Raw genomic sequence first — 25,052 nt, 5'->3', positions numbered from 1 at the left:
CTGCCCCTGGGGTATCTGCCCCTGGGTTATCTGCCCCTGGGGTATCTGCCCCTGGGGTATCTGCCCCTGGGGTATCTGTGTGACTAACACAAATCAGGGGCATTGGGGACATTGAGGTGCACGGTGCCAAATCACAAGCTAGCTAGAATTGAGATTCATAAGCACAGCACCTACTGATTGTAGGTTTTGGTTGTGACCACAATTCCCACATGATTGTTCAGCTCTGACTGAGGGGAATGTACTGCAATACAAGCAGCTCTTTTTATGGTCCCTCATGACTTTCAGAGGACTATAACTGTGTGCGTGCATGTGTGCGTAGAAATGTGTGTCTGTGCTTGTTTTCTAGTGGTTGTCTGTAATGAAGTTTCTTTACAGCCTGATTTTAGTGGTCCTAAATTGATGGAGTTGACATGAAGGTTTACTGTTCTGCAGCTATGTAGCGGCTGCGGTTGGTGTACAGTATATCTACTGAGCCTGCTGTATGTGTGTTACCTCGTGGTATTAATCCTAACTGTGTTCACCAGCCGACCAGACTAAAGTAGGACTCTGAGGTGATAAAAACGACCGGAGTGAGAAAAACCAGAGATGGACAAGTTTCTCCCCCACTCTCTTTCCTTTCTCTCGCTCGCTCTCTCCTCTCTCTCTCTTTCCTCTCTCTGTTTCTCTCTCTTTCCTCTGTCTGTTTCTCTCTTTCCTCTCTCTGTCTCTGTCTCTCCCTTTTCTCTCTTTGTGTCTCTCTCCTCTCTCTCTCTTTCTCTCTCTCTCGATCTATCTCCTCTCTCTCTTTTCCAATCACACACATACAGGCCAGTAAAGTTTTACCGTGGTACTCCACCCTGGTGTGTGGGGTTGCTTAATTAGAAAGGTGCACAGCCCAGTCATGAAGATTTGTATTTTTAGCTGAAAAAGCATTAAGTGAAGAATGTCATAAAGGTTAATACCTTGTTACTCTTTTATATCAGAGCCCCCAAGAGACAAAAAAAATACCTTGTTACTCTTTTATGTCAGAGCCCCCCATAGACCAAAAAAAAGACCTTGGCTTTATAATGGGATTGTGTGCATACCTGGTGTGTGTGTAGGGGTGTGTGTGTGCATACCTGGTGTGTGTGCATACCTGGTGTGTGTAGTGGTGTGTGTGTGTGTGTGTGCATACCCAGTGTGTGTGTGTTACTGTGGTGAAAACGGTGTGTAGGACCAGACTACATAATCCACTCCATGTGTTCAGAGAATGCGGCAGTGTCAAGATTCACCTAAAGAAAACGATTTCTCTCTCCCTCCATCTCTCTCTCCCCTTCTCTCTCCCTCCACCTTTCTCTCTCTCCCCTGCTCTCTCCCTCCATCTTTCTCTCTCTCCCCTTCTCTCTCCCTCCATCTCTCTCTCTCTCCCCTGCTCTCTCTCTCCCTCCATCTCTCTCTCTCTCCCCTTCTCTCTCCCTCCACCTTTCTCTCTCTCCCCTGCTCTCTCTCTCCATCTCTCTCTCTCTCCCCTGCTCTCTCCCTCCACCTTTCTCTCTCCCCCCTGCTCTCTCCCTCCATCTCTCTCTCCCCTTCTCTTCCTCCATCTCTCTCTCCCCTTCGCTTCCTCCATCTCTCTCTCCCCTTCTCTTCCTCCATCTCTCTCTCCCTATATCTTTTTCTCTCTCCCTATATCTTTCTTTTTCCCTCCTCTCTCCCTCCATCGTTCTCTCCCTCCATCTTTCTCTTTTCCTCCTTCTTGCTCCCGCCATCTTCTCTCTCCTGCCTTCTCCCATTCCTCTGCAGTGTCCTCCCTTTCCCTGCTAGTGTGATCTGAAGAATAATCTATCAGTATGAACAGGAGCTATATTCACCAGTACAGTCTGTCCAATCAAGTATTAACTCAAAGTGTGTGTTTGTGTGTGTTTTTGACTGTGTATGCTCTCATAGTATCAGAAGCCTTCTACTATTCTCCTGATACCACAGGCGGCCAGTGGCACCTTAATTGGGCTAATTTCTGGAACAGAATAAATGGGATGCTATCGAACACATCAAACACATGGTTTTCATGTGTTTGATGCCATTCCATTTACTTCATTCCAGCCATTATTCTGAGCCGTCCTCCCCTCAGCAGCCTCCTGTGCCTGATACTCTCCCCCTTTCTTCCCCACTCTCCCCTTTCTTCTCCTCTCTTTGTCTCTCCCAGTGCATCTTATCCCAGCCTAATAGAATAAGCCAGCCCCATTAGCCCTTAGCGCTAGTTGTTATCAGTGGGACTCATCTATCCACTGCTATTATTCTGGGGGTGCTAGGCGCGCAAGCGGCTAACGTTAATTAGCCTTTCTCTATGAGGGAACACATGGGAGCCATTTAGCAGTGTGTAGCTGTAGCGTAGTAAGGCAATGCCTAATCCTCATATCCTGTCTCAGAATGAGCCACCGTTAATATGAGAAAACAGAGATGACAGGACTGATAGACACGTGTGTCCGTATGTGTGTGTATGTGTGTGTGTGTGTGTGTGTGTGTGTGTTTGTGTGTGTGTGTGTGTGTGTGTGCCTGTGTATCCTGGCGTTGACTCTGATTGGTGGTTAAGGGTTCTGTGTATCCAGGCGTTGACTCTGATTGGTGGTTAAGGGTTCTGTGTGTCCAGGCGTTGACTCTGATTGGTGGTTAAGGGTTCTGTGTATCCAGGCGTTGACTCTGATTGGTGGTTAAGGGTTCTGTGTATCCAGGCGTTGACTCTGATTGGTGGTTAAGGGTTCTGTGTATCCAGGCGTTGACTCTGGTGTTTAGGCCCAAGCAAAAAACATAATATTTGTATATATTACAAGTATACTAAAGTATACTTATATACTAAAAATATAAATAATATACTTCAAATACAAGATGTAATGTTGTATTATATTATAAGGATTCTATAAATATAATATAATTTACTTCAACACACTTAGTTTTTTTCAGTCTTTTAGTATACTCTAAATATGCTATCATCACACTTCAATACACTTATTAGAGTGTACTTTATATTCATTGTTTTTCAGTCTTTTAGTATACTCTAAATATGCTATCATCACACTTCAATACACTTATTAGAGTGTACTTTATATTCATTGTTTTTCAGTCTTTTATTATACTACTGTATTTGTTCACTATCATTAAACTTAAACACACTCATTAAAACTGTACTTCAATTTCAAACGATTTAATTGTAATTTAGTACATGTATATTCATTCAAAATAAAGAAAGATTGTGCTGAAAGAAATTGAACTTTCTTTTGTGTTATTAAATACAGCCGGAAATAACGTGGATATCAGAGCGGCGGTAACCAGCATTACAACCAGGAATACGACTTTTCTGAATTGGATCCTTTGTTCGTACCCCCCAGGGCAACTGAACGTATCCCAGACACCGCTGGCGGAGAACTGTTATTCGGAGGAGGCGTACACACCATCCACCATTTCAGATTATATTACTCGCTAAAGTTCAGTATTTGTATTTATTATGGCAGCTACTTTTCCTGGGTTCTGGCAGAATTAAGGCAGTTATACAATTTTAAAAACATTACAATACATTCATTACAGAATTCACAACACACTAAGAGTGTGCCTGAGGGCACCCTACTCCACTACCATATATCTACAACACAAAATCCATGTGTACGTGTGTGTCTAGTTGTGGATGTTATCATGTGTGTGTATGCATGTGTCTGTGCTTATGTTTTTGTTACTTCGCAGTCCCCACTGTTCCGTAAGGTGTATTTTACCTGCTTTTTATATCTGATTCTACTGCTTGCATCAGTTACCTGATGTGGAATAGAGTTCTGTGTAGTCATGGCTCTATGTAGTACTGTGCGCCTCCCATAGTCTGTTCTGGACTTGGGGACTGTGAAGAGACCTCTGGCGGCATGTCTTGTGGGGTATGCATGGGTGTCCGAGCTGTGTGCTAGTATTTTAAACAGACAGCTCGGTACCTTCAACTTGTCAACACCTCTTATTAAAACAAGTAATGATGATGTCAATCTCTCTTCCACTTTGAGCCATGTAGACGAGCTCAGGGCGATGATCTCCTTCCAGAGAGACATCAGGGGGACTGTAACATGCTCTGTTTCACGGAATCATGGCTCTCTCGGGATATACAGCCAGCTGGGTTGTCAGTACATCGAGCAGACAGGAATAAAGAACTCTCCGGGAAGAAGAAAGGCGGGGGTGTATGTTTCATGATTAACTACTCATAGTGTGATTGTGATAACATATAGAAACTCAAGTCCTTTTGTTCACCTGACCTGTAATACCTCACAATCAAATGCCGACCGTATTACCTCCCAAGAGAATTATCTTCGGTTATCGTCACAGCCATGTATATTCCCCCTCAAGCTGATACCATGAAGGCCCTCAAGGAGCTACACTGGACTTTATGCAAACTGGAAACCACATATCCTGCTGCATTTATTGTAGCTGGGGATTTTAACAAAGAAAATTTGAGGAAACCGCTACCGAAGTTCTATCAACATTGACTGTAGTTCTCGCTCTGGAAAAACACTGGATCACTGCTACTCCCCCTTTCGAGATGCCTACAAGGCCCTCCCCCGCCCTCCCTTCGGCAAATCAGATCACAACTACATTTTGCTCCTCCCTTCCTATAGGCAGAAACTCAAACAGGAAGTGCCTGTTCTAAGGTCTATTCAATGCTGGTCTGACCAATCGAAATCCATGGTTCAAGAATGTTTTGATCACGTGGACTGAGATATGTTCCAGGTAGCCTCTGAGAATAACATTGACATATACACGGATATGGTGATTGAGTTCATCAGGAAGTGTATGGGGGATGTCGTTCCCACTGTGACTATTAAAACTTACCCTAACCAGAAACCGTGGATAGATGGCAGCATTTGAGCAAAACTGAAAGCATGAACCACCGCATTTAACCATGGCAAGGTGACTGGGAATATGGCTGAATACAAACAGTGTAGTTATTCCCTCCATTATTCCTTCAAACAGGCAAAACCTCTGTACAGAGACAAAGTGGAGTCGTCTGTACAGAGACAAAGTGGAGTCGTCAGTACAGAGACAAAGTGGAGTCGCAATTGAACGGCTCAGACATGAGACGTAAGTGGCAGGATCTACAGACAATCACAGACTACAAAGGGAAAACCAGCTACGTCGCGGACACTAACGTCTTGCTCATGGACAAGCTAAACACGTCCTTCGCCCCCTTTGAGGATAACACAGTGCCACTGACGCGGCCCGCTCCCAAGGGACTGTGGGCTCTCGTTCTCTGTGGCTGACGTAAGACATTTAAGCGTGTTAACCCTCGCAGGGCTGCTGGCCCATACGGCATCTCTAGCTGCGTCCTCAGAGCTGGCAACACAGAAACATTTTGCACAAACAGTCCTTACAACGTTATGTCCTGAATGTGACCAGTTTATTTTTGGATGCAATGTTCAGACATTCACAGAAGTAGTGACAGCATAACACAATTATCCAAACCTGGAAAATGTAGGCTACATTAGTCCTAGCGCTAACTGAGGAAATATTAACCTAACACAAGCGGTCACATTTAGTTAACTCTCAGCTGACAGAAAACATAATATGAATAATATGAATTAGCAAATAGAAATGGCATTTTACAATTCATCACATCGCGGGTGAGCTCACCATTGATCGAAATAACTGAGTAAAAGATCGAAAGTAATCTGGCGATGGGTAGTTTGTAAGCGCCACCATGTTTGTTTTTTCTGGTCAACCAAAGATAAGAAGAGGCAACAAGATGAGAAAGGGGGGTACCTAGTCAGTTGTCCAACAATGTATTCAACTGAAATGTGTCTTCCGCATTTAACCCAACCCCTCTGTATCAGAGAGGTGCGGGGGGCTGCCTTAATTGACATCCACGTCTTCGGCGTGTCGTCTACCGTCATTCACTTCCCTTCATTCACTTCCGGAAGTTCACTCAAATGATGAGTGAAACAACCCACACCTCATTTTGTTATAACATCTGACAGACATTTACGTGACACCCACAATTGTACAATGTTAACAAACATGACGCCACACATAGCTGGCAAATAGCTTAACATTAGCTCACCATAATCAGTACAACCTTCAAAAATATATTTTACACAATGTGTCCTTTAAAATCTATGCAAGAATCAGAATGCTACTTCTGTGTGACTTAATGAGGAGGCAGAACACACCTCAATTAAAATTGTTGTTAGAAAATAAAACTTGTTAGAAAATAATTTCAAATTGACAAGTTGAAATATAGCCAATAGATAATTAGCAGGCAGCCTGTGTCTTGGCTTGAGGGCTGCGCGGGTTAACTGTCCTGTTGCGTAACAATTTTGGAACAGTGAGTGCATTCTGACATCACAAGCATAACAAACTCACACTTGGGTGACCATTAGAGAGATTTGGAACTCACATGGGAAAAGGTTCAAATTGATTTAATTGACATTTGTTGTAAAAAATCTCAAAAGTGGAAGAAAAATGCAACAACAAAACTAAATTATATCAGGAGTAAAAGTTGGCTTAACAAATCACATAATATGTAACATGGACTCTGCGTGAAATAATAGGGGTTGACATGATTTTTTTGGACTAACCCTTCCTCTGTCCTTAGTCAAGTATTGAAGTTCAAGCACAGATTCAACTACAAAGACCAGGGAGCCTTTCGAAAGCCTCATAAAAAGGGCACTGATTGGTAGATCATTAACAATATCAAATCAGACATGGAATATTTAAGCATGGTCAAGTTAATAATTTTGCTGTGGATTATGTATTAAACCACCCAGACACATCAAAGATGGCACCGACAGAGATGGTCGCCTCGCTTCAACTCCTTAGGAAACTATGCAGTATTTCGTATTTTTATGTATTATTTCTTACATTGTTACCCCAGGAAATCTCAAGTTGTATTACATACAGCCGGGAAGAACTATTGGATATAAGAGCGACGTCAATTTACCAACATTACGACCAGGAATACGATTTTCCCGAAGCGGATCCTCTGTTTGGACCACCACCCAGGACAATGGACATAATCCCAGAAGCCGACCCAAAACAACGGCGGGGAAGACAGAGCGTCCTCCTGGTCAGGCTCCGTAGACGTGCACATCACTCACCACTCCTGAGTATACTACTCGCCGATGTCCAGTCTCTTGACAGCAAGGTAGATGAAATTCGAGAAAGGGTTACCTTCCAGAGAGACATCAGAGATTGTAACATTCTCTGTTTCACAGAAACATGGCTCTCTCGGGATATGTTGTCGGAATCGGTTCAGCTACCGGGCTTCTCCATGCATCGCGATGACAGAGATAAACTCCTCTCTGAGAAGAGGAAGGGCGGGGGTGTATGCTTCATGATTAACGACTCATGGTGTAATAATAACAACATACAGGAACTCAAGTCCTTCTGCTCACTGACCTAGAATTCCTTACAATCAAATTATCTCCCAAGAGAATTCTCGTCAGTCATCGTCACCGCGGTGTGCATTCCACCTTAACCTCTCTTGTGTATGTGGGACACTAGCATCCCACCTGGCCAACAGCCAGTGAAATTGCAGAGCGCTAAAATTCTACATACACTATTCGTAATATTAAACATTCTTGTAAATACATGTCTTACATCATTTAAAAGCTTAACTTCTTGTTAATCCAGAAGCTGTGTCAGATTTCAAAAAGGCTTTACGGCGAAAGCAAACCATGCAATTATCTGAGGAAAGCACCCAGCTAACAAAAGTATTACTAGCATTTTCCAACCAAGCATTAGCGTCACAGAAGTCAGAAATAACAATAAAATAAATCGCTTACTTTTGAAAATATTCCTTTGGTGGCAATTCCAATTGTCCTAGCTCCACAGTGAATGTTAGTTTTGTTTGATAAAATCCATTTTTATAGCCTAACACGAAACATTTGTAAACCGCTTGCGTCGTGATTTCCGTCTCATTCAGCTTTGGACGAAACATTTGTGGTAAATACACACACTAAACACACGTTTATCCAGTCATGGTTGGTTTCATTGCAATCCTCTGTTTGTTAGTAACACAATCACACTTGATGGCTCTTTTCCCGGGACGTATTGACCGAAACAAACAAACCTCATTGCGCACCAATGGTAGGAGCGGTCTATCATTGATTGACTGTATTTTGGCCCAATCACCACTGATCATCTTGAAATCTAGCTTGGAAGATAACCAATGAGCTGAGGTAAATGGCAATATGTAATGGTTATACATTCGAAGACCAGCCTTTGTTGTAAACTCTGGCGTGAAAGAGGTTCATTCGCCATTGCAAATCCTACTTCACGGAGCCACGAGTGTTACGCATAGCAGTACATAGTGAAGAACATTTTCAGCAATTTTATATATTTAAATTATGGCGAATAAATCAGGAAAAGCTAAAACAAAATCTAGATATACAGATGTAACCCAAAGTATAGAGGAAATTGATAGAGAAAGCGAGACCGAGTTCCTTCAGGAAGATGAATCTTTCAGCGAGGCAAGTTTTGACTCCCAGGCGGAAGACATGTTTCTGCACGGAGGGGATGACATGCTGGACTGGTAAAATCTTCTCATGCTAATGTTGTTGTTTGAAATTAATATCAAATATTATTCATTTGTGATTTTTTTGAGATTTTCTTATTTTATTTGCAATATATAAAAATATCATCAGTAATGAAATTTGTAATGAAATGTGTGTGTGTGTGTGTGTGTGTGTCAACAAAACAAAGGAGATGGTCATGGACTTCAGGAAACAGCAGAGGGAGCACCCCCTATCCACATCAAAGGGACAGCAGTGGAGAGGGTGGAAAGTTTTAAGTTCCTTGGCGTACACATCACAGACAAACTTAAATGGTCCACCCACACCCAGTGTGGTGAAGAAGGCACAACAGAGCCTCTTCAACCTCAGGAGGTTGACTAAATTTGACTTGTCACCCAAAACCCTGACAAACCTTTACAGATGCACAATCGAGAGCATCCTGTCGGGCTGTATCACCTCCTGGTACGGCAAATGCATCGCCCTCAACTGCAAGGCTCTCCAGAGGGTAGTGCGGTCTGCACAACACATCACCGGGGGCAAACTACCTGCCCTCCAGGACACCTACACCACCCGATGTCACAGGAAGGCCAAAAAGATCATCAAGGACAACAACCACCCGAGCCACTGCCTGTTCACACCGCTACCGCTACTATCCAAAAGGCGAAAAGGCAGCACAGGTGCATCAAAGCGGGGACCGAGAGACTGAAAAACAGCTTTTATCTCAAGGCCATCAGACTGGTAAACAGCTGTCACGACTTCCGCCGAAGTCGGTCCCTCTCCTTGTTCGGGCGGCGTTCGGCGGTCGACATCACCGGCCTTCTAGCCACCTCCGATCCACTTTTCATTTTCCATTTGTTTTGTCTTAATCTTACACACCTTGTTTCACTCACCCAATTACCTGTTTATTATTTAACCCTCTGTTCCCCATGTTTGTTTGTGAGTGATTGTTTATTGTATTTTCGGTCTGTTATTGTATTTACTTTGTACATTTGTCATTTTGAGTAAAAATACGTTGATTACTCATATTTGCTGTCCTGCACCTGACTCTCTACACCAGCTACACACAGGACCCTTACAACAGCAATCACTTACTCAGAGAAGCTGCTGCCTACATTGAGACCCAATCACTGCCACTTTAAAAAATGGATTGCTAGTCACATTAAATAATGCCACTTTAAGTAATGACACTTTAATAATGTTTACATATCTTACATTACTCACATCATATGTATATACTGTATTTTATACCATCTATTGAACCTTGCCTATGCCGCTCGGCAATCGCTCATCCATATTTTATATGTACATATTCTCATTCACCCCTTTAGATTTGTGTATATTAGGTAGTTGTTGGGAAATTGTTAAATTACTTGTTAGATATCTGAACTAGAAGCACAAGCATGTCTCTACACTCGCATTAACATCTGCTACCCATATGTATGTGACAAATAACATTTTATTTTATTTTATTTGATGATTTGAGATACAGTCTGAACTGAGCTGCAGGACAGGAATGAAACTCCTCAGCGATGTTACCATGGTGATTGGTGATTGTAAAACAGTTACAGAGTTCAATGGCTGTGATGGAAGAATCAACAATACTGTAATGACTCCACAGTAATGATTTTAAATGTGAAAGGAGTAATACAAATATCAAAAACATACATATTGTATGCAACAAGGCACTAAAGTAGTACGGCAAAATCCAACACATCACTGAGTAACTGCCGCCTTTTTTAAAAGTATGGTGGTGTCTGTATCTGTCAGGGATACTCCCTCTCCGGCCTCTAGGTCATCAGGCTGCTGATTATCCCGCACACCTGCCCCTCATGACACTCACCTGGACTCCATCACCTCCTTGATTATCTTCCCTATATCTGTCCCCTTGGTTCTTTCCTCAGGTGTTATTGACTCTGTTTCATGTCGGTGCTCTGTTTGTGTTTCGTGTTTCTTTTATTTATTAAAACACTCACTCCCTGAACTTGCTTCCCATGCAGATGTGACAGCATCATGTTATGTGTATGCTTGACATCTGGAAATACTGGGGAGTTTGTCAGGGTAAAAAGAAACGTGATGGAACTAAGCACAGGCAAAATCCTAGTGGAAAACCTGCTTGAGTCTGTTTTACAAAAGACACTGGGAGAGGAATTTAAATCTGAAAATCTATGGCAAGATATGCAAATTGCTGTCTAGCCATGATCCCCAACATCTTGACAGAGCTTGAAGAATTATGAAAAGAATAAAGGGCTAATATTGCACAATCCAGGTGTGTAAAGCTCTTAGAGACTTACCCAAGAAGACTCACCGCTGTAATTGCTGCCAAGAGTGTTTCTAGCATGCATTGACTCAGGGAGCTGAATAGTTATGCAACGACTACAGTACCAGTCAAAAGTTTGGACACACCTACTCATTCCAGGGTTTTTCTTTATTTTTACCATTTTCTATATTGTAGAATAATAGTGAAGACATCAAAACTTGAAATAACACATATGGAATCATGTGGTAACCAAAAAAAGTGTTAAACAAATCAAAATATATTTTAGATTATTCAAAGTACTTACCCTTTGCCTTTATGACAGCTTTGCACACTCTTGGCATTCTCTCAACCAGCTTCATGAGGTAGTTAACTGGAATGAATATCAATTAACAGTGGTGCCTTGTTAAAAGTTAATTTGTGGAATTTCTTTCCTTCTTAATGTGTTTGAACCAATCAGTTGTGTTGTGACAAGGTAGGGGTGGTATACAGAAATCCATATTTGGTGAAAGACAAAGTCCATATTATTGCAAGAACAGCTCAAATAAGCAAAGAGACATGACAGTCCATCATTACTTTAAGCCATGAAGGTCAGTCAATCCGTAAAATGTGTGCAGTCGCAAAAACCATCAAGAGCTATGATGAAATTGGCTCTCACAGGAATGGAAGACCCAGAGTTACCTCTGCTGCAGAGTTAACAGCCTCAGAAATTGCAGCCCAAATAAATGCTTCACAGAGTTCAAGTAATAGACACATCTCAACATAAGCTGTTCAGAGGAGACTGCATTAATTTTTATTTTATTTTTTTATTTCACCTTTATTTAACCAGGTAGGCAAGTTGAGAACAAGTTCTCATTTACAACTGTGACCTGGCCAAGATAAAGCAAAGCCGTTCGACACATAGAACAACACAGAGTTACACATGGAGTAAAATCAAACATACAGTCAATAATATAGTAGAAAAATAAGTCTATATACAATGTGAGCAAATGAGGTGAGATAAGGGAGGTAAAGGCAAAAAAGGCCATGGTGGCAAAGTAAATACAATATAGCAAGTAAAACACTGGAATGGTAGATTTGTAGTGGAAGAAAGTGCAAAGTAGAAATAGAAATAGAAATAATGGGGTGCAAAGGAGCAAAATAAATACAAAATAAATACAGTAGGGGAAGGGGTAGTTGTTTGGGCTAAATTATAGATGGGCTATGTACAGGTGCAGTGATCTGTGAGCTGCTCTGACAGCTGGTGCTTAAAGCTAGTGAGGGAGATAAGTGTTTCCAGTTTCAGAGATTTTTGTAGTTCGTTCCAGTCATTGGCAGCAGAGAACTGGAAGGAGAGACGGCCAAAGGAGGAATTGGCTTTGGGGGTGACCAGAGAGATATACCTGCTAGAGCGCGTGCTACAGGTGGGTGCTGCTATAGTGACCAGTGAGCTGAGATAAGGGGGGACTTTACCTAGCAGGGTCTTGTAGTTGACCTGGAGCCAGTGGGTTTGGCGACGAGTATGAAGCGAGGGCCAGCCAACGAGAGCGTACAGGTCGCAGTGGTGGGTAGTATATGGGGCTTTGGTGACAAAACGGATGGCACTGTGATAGACTGCATCCAATTTATTGAGTAGGGTATTGGAGGCTATTTTGTAAATGACATCACCGAAGTCGATGATCGGTAGGATGGTCAGTTTTATGAGGGTATGTTTGGCAGCATGAGTGAAGGATGCTTTGTTGCGAAATAGGAAGCCAATTCTAGATTTAACTTTGGATTGGAGATGTTTGATGTGAGTCTGGAAGGAGAGCTTACAGTCTAACCAGACACCTAGGTATTTGTAGTTGTCCACATATTCTAAGTCAGAACCGTCCAGAGTAGTGATGCTGGACGGGCAGGCAGCGATCAGTTGAAGAGCCGAATCGAATGAATCAGGCCGTCATGATCGAATTGCTGCAAAGAAACCACTACTAAAGGACACCAATAAAAATAAGAGACTTGCTTGGGCCAACAAACACAAGCAATGGACATGAGACAGTTGGAAATCTGTCCTTTGGTCTGATGCGTCCCAATTTCAGATTTTTGGTTCCAACCGCCATGTCTTTGTGAGACGCAGAGTAGGTGAATGGATGGTCTCCGCATGTGTGGTTCCCACCATGAAGCATGGAGGAGGAAGTGTGATGGTGTGAGGGTGCTTTGCCGGTGACACTGTCAGTGATTTATTTAGAATCCAATGCACACTTAACCAGCATTATGCAGCGATACGTGGGACTATAATTTGTTTTTCAACAGGACAATGACCCAACACACCTCCAGGCTGTGTAAGAGCTATTTGACCAAGAAGGAGAGTGATGGAGTGCTGCCTCAGATGACCTTGTCTCCACAATCACCCAACCTCAACCCAATTGAGATGGTTTGGGATGAGTTGGACCACAGAGTGAAGGAAAATCAGCCAACAAGTGCTCAGCATATGTGGGAACTCCTTCAAGACTGTTGGAAAAGCATTCCAGGTGAAGCTGGTTGAGAGAATGCCAAGAGTGTGCAAAACTGTCATCAAGGCATAAGGTGGCTACTTTGAAGAATCTAAAATCTAAAATATATTTTGATTTGTTTAACACTTTTTTAGTTACTACATTATTCCATATGTGTTATTGCATAGTTTTGATGTCTTCGATATTCTACAGTGTAGAAAATAGTAAAAATAAGGAAACATGTACAGCTGAGGAGCATGCCTCCTGAGAGTATACTTTTTCATATCTCAAGAAAATATGCTTATTTATACTTTCAAAAAGTATATTAACTTAAATATCCACCAAATATATTTAAAGTATACTTTCAAAAACGCATTAATTATTTTTGTATGCATATTACCCAGCATCATCTTCTTCTGCTGAAGTTTTGATTTATAATCTGATATTGTTCCTCATATTTAGCTTATTCAAACAATTTTATGTTCATTTTCAAACTGAATAATGATGTACTTTTAATTACATATTACACATTACAGATTTTATTTAAATGTAAATATATCACTGTTCTCAAAAGCAGAACTGCTGCTTCAGCTTTGTCAATTGCATGTTAATATTGGCTGAGAAGATGCAATTAAGGTAACCTTTACATGGCTAATTACAGTAGCTAATGTGGTTGATGAATAGAAGTGTACTTGTAAAAGTATACTTGAAACACATTATAAATACACTTTTTTCCCACATAATTCTAATTCATAATACCATTTTACCTTTAAGGTGTATTTGTTTTGCTCTTTATCTAATATACTAAGAATATACTTAAGTACCAAAAAAGTGCCCCAATTTCGATCATTTTTTATTGTATGTAATATACTTAAATGCTAATTAAATACAAATACAATTGACATTTAATGCATTCAATGTATTATAAATTGGAACAATTTAGATCATTTTAAATATACTTAAGTATATTTATCACAGATATACTTAAATATATTAAAATATGTTAATGAAGTATGATTTAACTATATTGAAACTAAAATAATTCCACTTGGAGGAGTGTATCCAGGTATTGATTCAGATTGGTGTTTAGATTATATTCAGGCGTTGACTCTGATTGGTGGTTAGGGGTTCTGTGTGTCCGTGTGTTGATTGTGGATGTTGTGTTTACCCTCTTGGCCTGGGAATCTCCCCGTAATGAAATAAGAATGGCACTCTGGAAGGAGAACAAGAGATGGAGTGGAGAGAGAGAAAATGTTTGGAAGGAGGAGAGAGAAGGAGAGTGGAAAAGGGAAAAATGTTTTCTGGAAATGTTATGCTTTTATCCCACCGGGAAGTTATTTGAACTGAATTAAGTGAAATAAGCTGAAGGGCTTTCCAAGCCTAAGCAGGCATATTTGTGTGCAGGAAAGAGAGAGGCCTCATTCAGGTTAGAGGAGAGGAGAAGGGTTCTCTAGGGAGTAAATAGTAAGTAATAGATGTGTTTAGACCTTCCGTCAGCTGACTTTGAAGTCTCTTGTTTTGGTTTCTCCCCATCCTTCGTCCCTGTGTCCTGTGTGTGTTAACTTGGTACTTAGCAGCCCTCTTTGGTCGCCACTCACCCGTTCTATGAAGGGTCATGACCCGTTCTATGAAGGGTGTTGACCCTGGCCATCCCTCAGTGGCCTGTCAGCCTGGCCAGGGTATGGGGTCAGGGGTTTTCACTGTGGTCTGGGGGTCAAAGATAATATCACGGTCCTAAAGTGGAGATGAGAGGGGTCAATGCCTCACAACACAGTAAAACACCTGAGTTTACCACTCTAGACATATGACTTTGCTATAACACCTGACTTAACGTCTACACCTGAGTTTAACAGAACAACAGCCTGTTTTCACTAACATCTGAACTACTCCCAAATTCCTCACAGCACCTGTATTTCATCAGACTGACGTTTGGTCAGACATCTTCACTATGATCACTCCTTTACACACCTGATTTTTCTTCAGTACTTCAAGACTGCATCTTCAGCTTAACCCTTACGTGTCTTTGCTGTGCTGTGCTGTGTGTGTGCGTGCGTGGGTGGGTGTCTAGAGGTAGGTAATTGAAGCCCTCTTTAAATAAGTGTTGGACAAGCAGCAATTTCTTCCCTTTGTTCCTGACAGTGTCTTAGAGGTGTAGAGAGACGAGACCCACAGAGGCATCAGCGGAGGGAGGGAGGAGTGTAGGACACAGACATGTTTCTTCGTGTTGTTGTTTTGTCATTTTATTAAAGTGATGATGTAAAGGAAAAGAGAGACGGAGCCTAGATACAGCACTTGGTGTGTAGATGGTGTGAGTTATACTCCTGCTGTATGAGTTAGCATTATTTCACACCCAGAACATGGTCATTACACATTACCATGTCACGTTCCTCTGTGGATGGTTTAGCTGGCCCTACTGCATGGCTCATTGCCCTCTAGATGACTAAGAGTGTCCTGGATCAGCTGATGTGAGCCATGCTAGATCAAGGTTTAGTGAGAAAACTAACTTAAATGTACACTGAGTGTACAAACATTAAGAACACCTGCTCTTTCCATGACAGATTGACCAGTTGAATCCAGTTGAAAGCTATGATCCCTTATTGATGTCACTTGTTTAATCCACTTCATTCAGTGTAGATGAAGGGGAGGAGACAGGTTAAAGAATGATTTTTGAGCCTCAAAACAATTGCAACACAGATTGTGTATGTGTGCAACTCAGAGGGTGAATGGGCAAGACAAAATATTTAAGTGCCTTTGAACAGGATATGGTAGTAGGTGCCAGGCGCACCGGTTTGTGTCAAGAACTGCTGTGTTTTTCATGCTCAACAGTTTCCCGTGTGTATCAAGAATGGTCCACCACCCAAAGGACATCCAGCCAACTTGAAGCATTGTGGGAAACATTGGAGACAGCACGGGCCAGCATCCCTGTGGAACGCTTTCGACACCTTGTAGAGTCCATGCTCGGCGAATTAAGGCTGTTCTGATGGCAAGAGTGGGTGGGAGGTGCAATTCAGTATTAAGTAGGTGTTCTTAATATTTTGTACACTCAGTGTATAAAATACTCTGCTCTCTCCGTTTGGTTTTCCCTCCCTCCCTCTCTCCCTCCCTCCCTCCCTCCCTCCCTCCCTCCCTCCCTCCCTCCCTCCCTCCCTCCCTCCCTCCCTCCCTCCCTCCCTCCCTGTCTCCGTCCCTCCCTCCCTCCCTCCCTCCCTGTCTCCCTCCCTCCCTCCCTCCCTCCCTCCTTGTCTGTACATGCCACCTGTGATTCACACCTTTCTGTGTATCATTCTTGTAGGATGGCAGCTCTCTCAGCTAGCTCCATAAATCAACCTGGATGAGGAGGCCTCTCTTCTCTCTCTCTCTTTCTCTCTCTTTCTCTTTCTCTCTCTCTTCTCTCTCTCTCTCTCTCTCTACTCACTCTCTCTCTCCTCTCCCTATTCTCTCTCTCTTCTCTCTTCTCTCTTCTCTCTCTTCTCTCTCTCTCTCTGCTGATACGCCATTGCTCCCTCTGACCACAACAAAGGTTTGAGTCCTAACAGGTTTAGAGAGAGTTTGTATCCTGTGTATAAATAATACCATATTGCAGTTTCAAATGGGCAGTTGACTAACAGTGTATCTGTATGCACAGTTTGCATGTGTGCATGCTTGTGTGTGTGTGTGTGTGTGTGTGTGAGATCCAGAGGGATTAGCAGGGTGTTTATGTGAGATTATAGAGCTGGCTAAACACAAAAGCAATTCCCTCAGGAGAACCTGCACCTGGGGAGACGTGTGTATGGTATCTCTGGGGATGCTCTGGGGATCCTCCCTACCTCCCGGATTACAGAACACAAAGAGAAAGTATGAACGTTCACAGGGAATGAGCGACAGAAAGCTAGAGGGATGCAGAGAGTCAGTAAAGCATGGATGACACAACTCTCCCCATGACATGCCTCTCTCTGTTGGAACCTGCTGTTTACCTCACACACTTCCTGACACAAACACTCACGCACGCACGCTAAAGTTCTTCAGCAATCCAATGGCTCATTCACTCACACACCTTCTCTGACATTTCTTTATAAATGGCAATACACACTGTACACTCACATACAGTTGAAGTCGGAAGTTTACATGCACTTATGTTGGAGTCATTAGAACTAGTTTTTCAACCACATCACCAATTTCTTGTTATCAAACTGTAGTTTTGGCAAGTCAATTAGGACATCTACTTTGTGCATGACAATCATTTTTCCATCAATTATTTACAGACATAATTTTCACTTTCATTCACTATCACAATTCCAGTGGGTCAGAAGTTTACATACACTAAGTTGACTGTGCCTTTAAACAGCTTGGAAAATTCCAGAAAATGATGTCATAGCCTATCAGAAGCTTCTAAAGCTAATTGACATAATTTGAGTAAATTGGAGGTGTACCTGTGGATGTATTGTATTTTGTACCTTCAAACTCAGTGCCTCTTTGCTTGACATCATGGGAAAATCAAAATCAGCCAAGACCTCAGGAAAAAAATGTAGACCTCCACAAGTCTGGTTCATCCTTGGGAGCAATTTTCAAACTTCTGAAGGAACCTCATTCATCTGTACAAACAATAGTTTGCAAGCATAAACATCATGGGACCACGCAGCCTTCATACCGCTCAGGAAGGAGACGCGTTCTGTCTCCTAGAGATGAATGTACTTTGGCGCGAAAAGTGCAACTCAATCCCAGAACAACAGCAAAGGACCTTGTGAAGATGCTGGAGGAAACAGGTACAAAAGTATCTATATCCACAGTAAAACGAGTCCTATATCGACATAACCTGAAAGTCCACTCAGCAAGGAAGAAGCCACTGCTCCTAAACCGCCATAAAAAAGCCAGACTACGGTTTGCATCTGCACATGGGGACAAAGATCGTACTTTTTGGAGAAATGTCCTCTGGTCTGATAAAACAAAAATAGAACTGTTTGGCCATAATGACCATCATTATGTTTGGAGGAAAAAGGGGGAGGCTTGCAAGCCGAAGAACACCATCCCAACCGTGAAGCACGGGGGTGGCAGCATTATGGTGTGGGAGTGCTTTGCTGCAGGAGAGACTGGTGCACTTCACAAAATAGATGGCATCATGAGGAAAACATTTTTATATATATATTGAAGCAACATCTCAAGACATCAGTCAGGAAGTTAAAGCTTGGTCGCAAATGGGTCTTCCAAATGGACAGTGACACCAAGCATACTTCCAAAGTTGTGGCAAAATGGTTTAAGGACAACAAAGTCAAGGTATTGGAGTGGCCATCACAAAGCCCTGACCTCAACCCTATAGAAAATTTGTGGGCAGAACTGAAAATGCATTTGCGAGCAATGCCTACAAACCTGACTCAGTTACACCAGCTCTGTCAGGAGGAAGGGGCCAAAATCCAACCAACTTATTGTGGGAAGCTTGTGGAAGGCTACCTGAAATGTTTGACCCAATGCTAACAAATACTAATTGAGTGTATGCAAACTTCTGACCCACTGGGAATGTGATGAAAGAAATAAAAGCTGAAATAATTCATTCTCTCTACTATTATTCTGACATTTCACATTCTTAAAATAAAGTGGTGATCCTAACTGACCTAAGACGGGGATTTTACTAGGATTAAATGTGAGGAATTGTGAAAAACTGAGTTTAAATGTATTTCGCTAAGGTGTATGTAAACTTCCAACTTCAACTGTATACAGTACCAGTCAAAAGTTTGGACACATCTAGGGTTTTCCTTTATTTGTTAAAATGTTCTACATTGTAGAAGAATAGTGAAGACATCAAAACTATGAAATAACACATATGGAATCATGTAGTAACCAAAAAAGTGTTAAACAAGTGAAAATATATTATATATTTGAGATTCTTCAAATTAGCCAACCTTTGCCATGATGACAGCTTTGTACACTCTTGGCATTCTCTCAACCATCTTCACCTGTAATGCTTTTCCTGCAGTCTTGAAGGAGTTCCCACATATGCGGAGCACTTGTTGGCTGATTTTCCTTCACTCTGTGGTCCAACTCATCCCAAACCATCTCAATTGGGTTTAGGTCAGGTGATTGTGGAGACAAGGTCATCTGATGCAGCACTCCATCACTCTCCTTCTTGGTCAAATAGCCCTTACACAGCCTGGAGGTGTGTTTTGGGTCATTGTACTGCTGAAAAACAAATGATAGTCCCGCTAAGCGCAAACCAGATGGGATGGCGTATTGCTGCAGAATGCTGTGATAGCCATGCTGGTAAAGTGTGCCTTGAATTCTAAATAAATCACAGACAGTGTCACCAGCAAAGCATCCTCACACCATCACACCTCCTCCTCCATGCTTCACTGTGGGAACCATGCGGAGACCATCCGTTCACCTACTCTGCGTCTCACAAAGACACAGCGGTTGGAACCAAAAATCTCAAATTTGGGCTCATCAGACTAAAGGACAGATTTCCACTGGTCTAATGTCCATTGCTCGTGTTTGTTGGCCCAAGCAAGTCTCTTCTTCTTATTGGAGTCCTTTAGTAATGGTTTCTATGCAGCAATTCAACCATTAAGGCCTGATTCACACAGTCTCCTCTGAACAGTTGATGTTGAGATGTGTCTGTTACTTGAACTCTGTGAAGCGTTTATTTGGGCTACAATTTCTGAAGCTGGTACGTCTAATGAACTTATATTCTGCAGCAGAGGTAACTCTGGGTCTTCTTGTGGTCCTCATGAGAGCCAGTTTCATCATAGCGATTGATGGTTTTTGCGACTGCTCTTGAAGAAACGTTCAATGTTCTTGAAATTTTCCGGATTGACTGACCTTCATGTCTTAAAGTAATGACGGACCGTCATTTCTCTTTGCTTATTTGAGCTGTTTTTGCCATAATATGGACTTGGTCTTTTACCAAGTATCTTCTGTATACCACCTCTACCTTGTCACAACACAACTGATTTGCTCAAACGCATTATGAAGGAAATAAATTCTACAAATGACCTTTTAACAAGGCACACTTGTTAATTGAAATGCATTCCAGGTGACTTCCTCATGAGCTGGTTGAGTGAATGCCAAGAGTGTGCAAAGCTGTCATGAAGGTAAAGGGTGGCTACTTTGAAGAATCTCAAATGTAAAATAAATGTTGATGTGTTTAACACTTTTTTGGTTATTACATAATTCCATATGTGTTATTTCGTAGTTTTATTTCTACAATGTAGAAAATAGTAAAAATAAAGAAAAACCCTTGAATTAGTAGGTGTGTCCAAACTTTTGACTGGTACTGTAGTTAGTTCCCAGTCTTGGGGGAAGCCCCTCATCTCTATCGGAAAGTCCTTTCATGCCCCCCCCCCTCCCCCCACCGGACTAAGAGTTGAGAGAGAGAGAGGTAGAGAGAAAGGTGGTGTGATGGTGAAAAAGAGAGCGTCTGTAATATTTATCACTTTTTTTTATGGTTCTCTGGTCTCTCCATTAAGACTTGGCCTGAGGGAGCACACACACACACACACACACACACACACACACACACACACACACACACACACACACACACACACACACACACACACACACACACACACACACAACATGGTTTAGCCCTGGGGGACAGTAATATGACTGGGAACTGCTCTGAAAAGTAAGACCACTTCACACTACAGGAGAGCACATAAAGACACACACCTCTGGAGAATGTTCTGGAGGGGAAGGTGATGTGTGGGTCCGTGCATGTGCCCGTGTGTGTGCATGTGTGTGTTTGACACAGTTAGACTCACCTCAGGGATATTGTACGATCCTGCAAGCTTTTCTCAGGCCTACAACCTAGTGTAGTAATGCCTGAAAACACACACACATACACTCTAATGCACACACACTAATTCACACACTAATACACACTCTCAAATTGGCTAATAGAAAGCAAACATTTATGATGAAGATTGACACCAAGGGAAATGGAATGGTGGAAAAACAACAGTCGTTGTATTTTAATAAGTAATATAAGAAGAATCCGAGTATTTTCCTTCCATAATGTATTCTAGGAATGCCGCTGCTATAGGAAGGCTCTGCATAGAATATCAGGGAAGAATAGCAAGGACTTAACTGCTTCCTCTGACTGTAAGCCATCCCACCACTTAACTAGTGAAGATACATACGTTGGGGCCCGAAGCTTGATAAAGATGAGAAAAAATGACTGTATAAAATATATAATTAAAAAATTGAACTAATTGCTCAGAGAAATATTATAATTTTTTTCTCTAAAAGGTTGGGGTCAAAATGATTGACACCTCTGTTTTCAGTATCTTTCACCCCCTGACCTTGCGTGGATAACGACACTCTGCAACTGGAACCTGGCCTTCCTGACGGGCCGGCTCCAGGTGGTGAGGGTAGGCAACATTACCTACTCCACGCTGACCCTCAACACAGGGACCCCACAGGGGTGTGCTTAGACCCCTTCTGGAGTTCCTGTTCACCCACAACTGCGTGGCCACGCACGACTCCAACCGGTGGGTGAGCATGCCCCCATCTACATCGACGGGGCTACAGGGGAGTGGGTCGAGAGCTTCAAGTTCCTCTGTGTCCAAATCAATAAGGACTTAAAATGGTCCACACACAAGCAAACAGTCGTGAAGAAGGCATAACCTCCCTCTCAGGAGGTTAACCATATTTGTCATTGGCACTCAGATCCTTAAAAAGTTGTACAGCTGCACCATTGAGAGCATCTTGACTGGCTTCATCACTACTTGCTATTGCAACTGCACTGCCCTCGATCGCATGGCGCTTCAGAGGGTGGTAAGGACAGCCCAGTACATCACTGAGCTCCCTGCCATCCAAATCAAATTTGGATGGCAGAAAATCTCAAGTGTTATTACATACAGCCGGGAAGAACTATTGGATATAAGAGCGATGTCAATTTACCAACATTACGACCAGGAATAAGTCGTAATTCAACGGCTCAAACACGAGACGTATGTGGCAGTGTCTACAGTCAATCACGGATTGCAAAAAGAAAACCAGCCCCGTCGAGGACATTGACGTCCTGCTACCAGACAAATTAAACAACTTCTTTGCTTGCTTTGAGGACAATACAGTGCCACTGATACGGCCCGCTACCAAAGCCTACGGGCTCTCCTTCTTCGTGGCCAACATGAGTAAAACATTTAAACATGTAACCCCCTGCCGGCCCAGACGGCATCCCTAGCTGCGTCCTTAGAGCATGCGCAGACCAGCAGGCTGGTGTGTTTACGGAGATATTCAATCAATCCCTATCCCAGTCTGCTGTCCCCACATGCTTCAAGATGGCCACCATTGTTCCTGTTCCCAAGAAAGCTAAGGTAACTGAACTAAATGACTATCACCCCGTTGCACTCACTTCTCCCATCATGAAGTGCTTTGAGAGACTAGTCAAGGATCATATCACCTCCACCCTACCTGATACTATAGACCCACTCCAATTTGCTTATCGCCCCAATAGGTCCACTGATGATGCAATCGCCATCACACTGCACACTGCCCTAACCCATCTGGACAAGAGGAATATCTATGTTAGAATGCTGTTCATTGACTTCAGCTCAGCATTTAACACCATAGTACCCTCCAAACTCATCACTAAGCTCAAGACCCTGGGTCTCAACCCCGCCCTGTGCAACTGGGTCCTGGACTTTCTGACGGGCCGTCCCAGGTGGTGAAGGTAGGAAACAACATCTCCACCCTGCTGATCCTCAACACTGGGGCCCCACAAGGGTGAGTTCTCAGCCCTCTCCTGTACTCCCTGTTCACCCACAACTGCATGGCCATGCACGCTTCCAACTCAATCATAAAGTTTGCAGACGACACTACAGTGGTAGGCTTGATTACCAACAACGACGAGACGGCCTACAGGGAGGAGGTGAGGGCCCTCGGAGTGTGATGTCAGGAAAATAACCTCTCACTCAACATCAACAAAACAAAGGAGATGATCGTGGACTTCAGGAAACAGCAGAGGGAGCACCCCCCTATCCACAAACGAAGGGACAGCAGTGGAGAAGGTGGAAAGTTTTAAGTTCCTCTGCGTACACATCATGGACAAACTGAAATGGTCCATCCACACAGACAGCGTGGTGAAGAAGGCGAAACAGTGCCTCTTCAACCTCAGGAGGTTGTAGAAATGTGGCTTGTCACCAAAAACACTCACAAACTTTTACAGATGCACAATCGAGAGCATCTTGTCGGGCTGTATCACCGCCTGGTACGGCAACTGCTCCGCCCACAACCGCAAGGCTCTCCAGAGGGTAGTGAGGTCTGCACAACGCATCACCGGGAGCAAACTACATGCCCTCCAGGACACCTACACCACCCGATGTCACAGGAAAGCCAAAAAGATCTTCAAGGACAACAACCACCCGAGCCACTGCCTGTTCACACCGCTATCATCCAGAAGGCGAGGTCAGTACAGGTGCATCAAAGCTGGGACCGAGAGACTGAAAAACAGCTTCTATCTCAAGGCCATCAGACTGTTAAACAGCCATCACTAACATGGGAGGCTGCTGCCAACATACAGACTCAAATCTCTGGCCACTTTAATAAATTGACTAAATAAAGGTATCACTAGTCACTTTAAATAACGCCACTTTAATAATGTTTACATATCCTACATTACTCATCTCATATGTATATACTGCATTCTATACCATCTACTGCATCTTGCCTATGACGCTCGGCCATCGCTCATCCATATATTTAATATGTACATATCCTTATTCATCCCTTTACATTTGTGTGTATAAGGTAGTTGTTGTGAATTTGTTAGATTACTTGTTAGATATTACTTACATTGTCAGAACTAAAAGCTCAAGCATTTCGCTACACTCACATTAACATCTGCTAAAGATGTGTATATGACCAATAAAATTTGATTTGATTTATCCCCAAGCCATGAGACTGCTAAATACAGTAGCTAACAAAATGGCTACACGGACTGTCTACAGTTTCATACACTCACTCTATGCACGTTCTACACACTCACTCACACACACTGATACTCCAACAGACACACACATATACCCACACACTTAATTTGCTCAGACACATAACACATAACACGCACATACAATCATCATATACACTGCTGCTACTCTGTTTATCATATATCCTGATGCCTAGTCACCTTACCCCTATTCATATCTAACCCTACCACTCCAGTATCCCTGCACATTGTAAATATGGTATTGGAACTGACCTTGTACAGTGCCTTTGGAAAGTATTCAGACCACTTGACTTTTTCCACATTTTGTTACGTTACAGCCTTATTATAAAATTGATTTAATTGTTGTTTTTTTCTCATCAATCTACACGCAATACCCCATAATGACAAAGCAAAAAGAGGTTTACACAATTTTGCAAATGTATTACAAATAAAAAATGGATATCACATTTACATATGTATTCAGACCCTTTATTCAGTACTTTGTTGAAACACCTTTGGCAGTGATTACAGCCTCGAGTCTTCTTGGGTATGACGCTACAAGCTTGGCACACCTGTATTTGGGGAGTTTCTCCCATTCTTCTCTGCAGATCCTCTCAAGCTCTGTCAGGTTAGATAGGGAGCATTGCTGCACAGACATTTTCAGGTCTCTGGCTGGGCCACTCAAGGACATTCAGAGACTTGTCCCAAAGCTACTCCTGCGTTGTCTTTGCTGTGTGCTTAGGGTCGTTGTCCTGTTTGGAAGGTTTACCTTCGCCCCAGTCTGAGATCCTGAGCACTCTGGAGCAGGTTTTCATCAAGGATCTCTCTGTACTTTGCTCCTTTTATCTTTGCCTTGATCCTGGCTTGTCTCCCAGTCCCTGCTGCTGAAAAACATCCCCACAGCATGATGCTGCCACCACCATGCTTCACTATAGGGATGGTGCCAGGTTTCCTCCAGACGT

General features: G+C 42.7%; 1 protein-coding gene across 1 annotated transcript in view; it reads left to right on the top strand.

Moving 5' to 3' along the window:
- LOC115168911 (ERC protein 2-like) overlaps positions 1 to 25,052 on the top strand; it is a 332,236-nt gene that overhangs the window by 258,103 nt on the left and 49,081 nt on the right. The window lies entirely within an intron of this gene.

The sequence above is a fragment of the Salmo trutta genome, chromosome 30 (genome assembly GCF_901001165.1).
Source record: "Salmo trutta chromosome 30, fSalTru1.1, whole genome shotgun sequence".
NCBI lineage: Eukaryota > Metazoa > Chordata > Actinopteri > Salmoniformes > Salmonidae > Salmo > Salmo trutta.
Note: the sequence above shows the minus strand (reverse complement) of the source record. Positions and strands in the feature narration are given on the sequence as shown.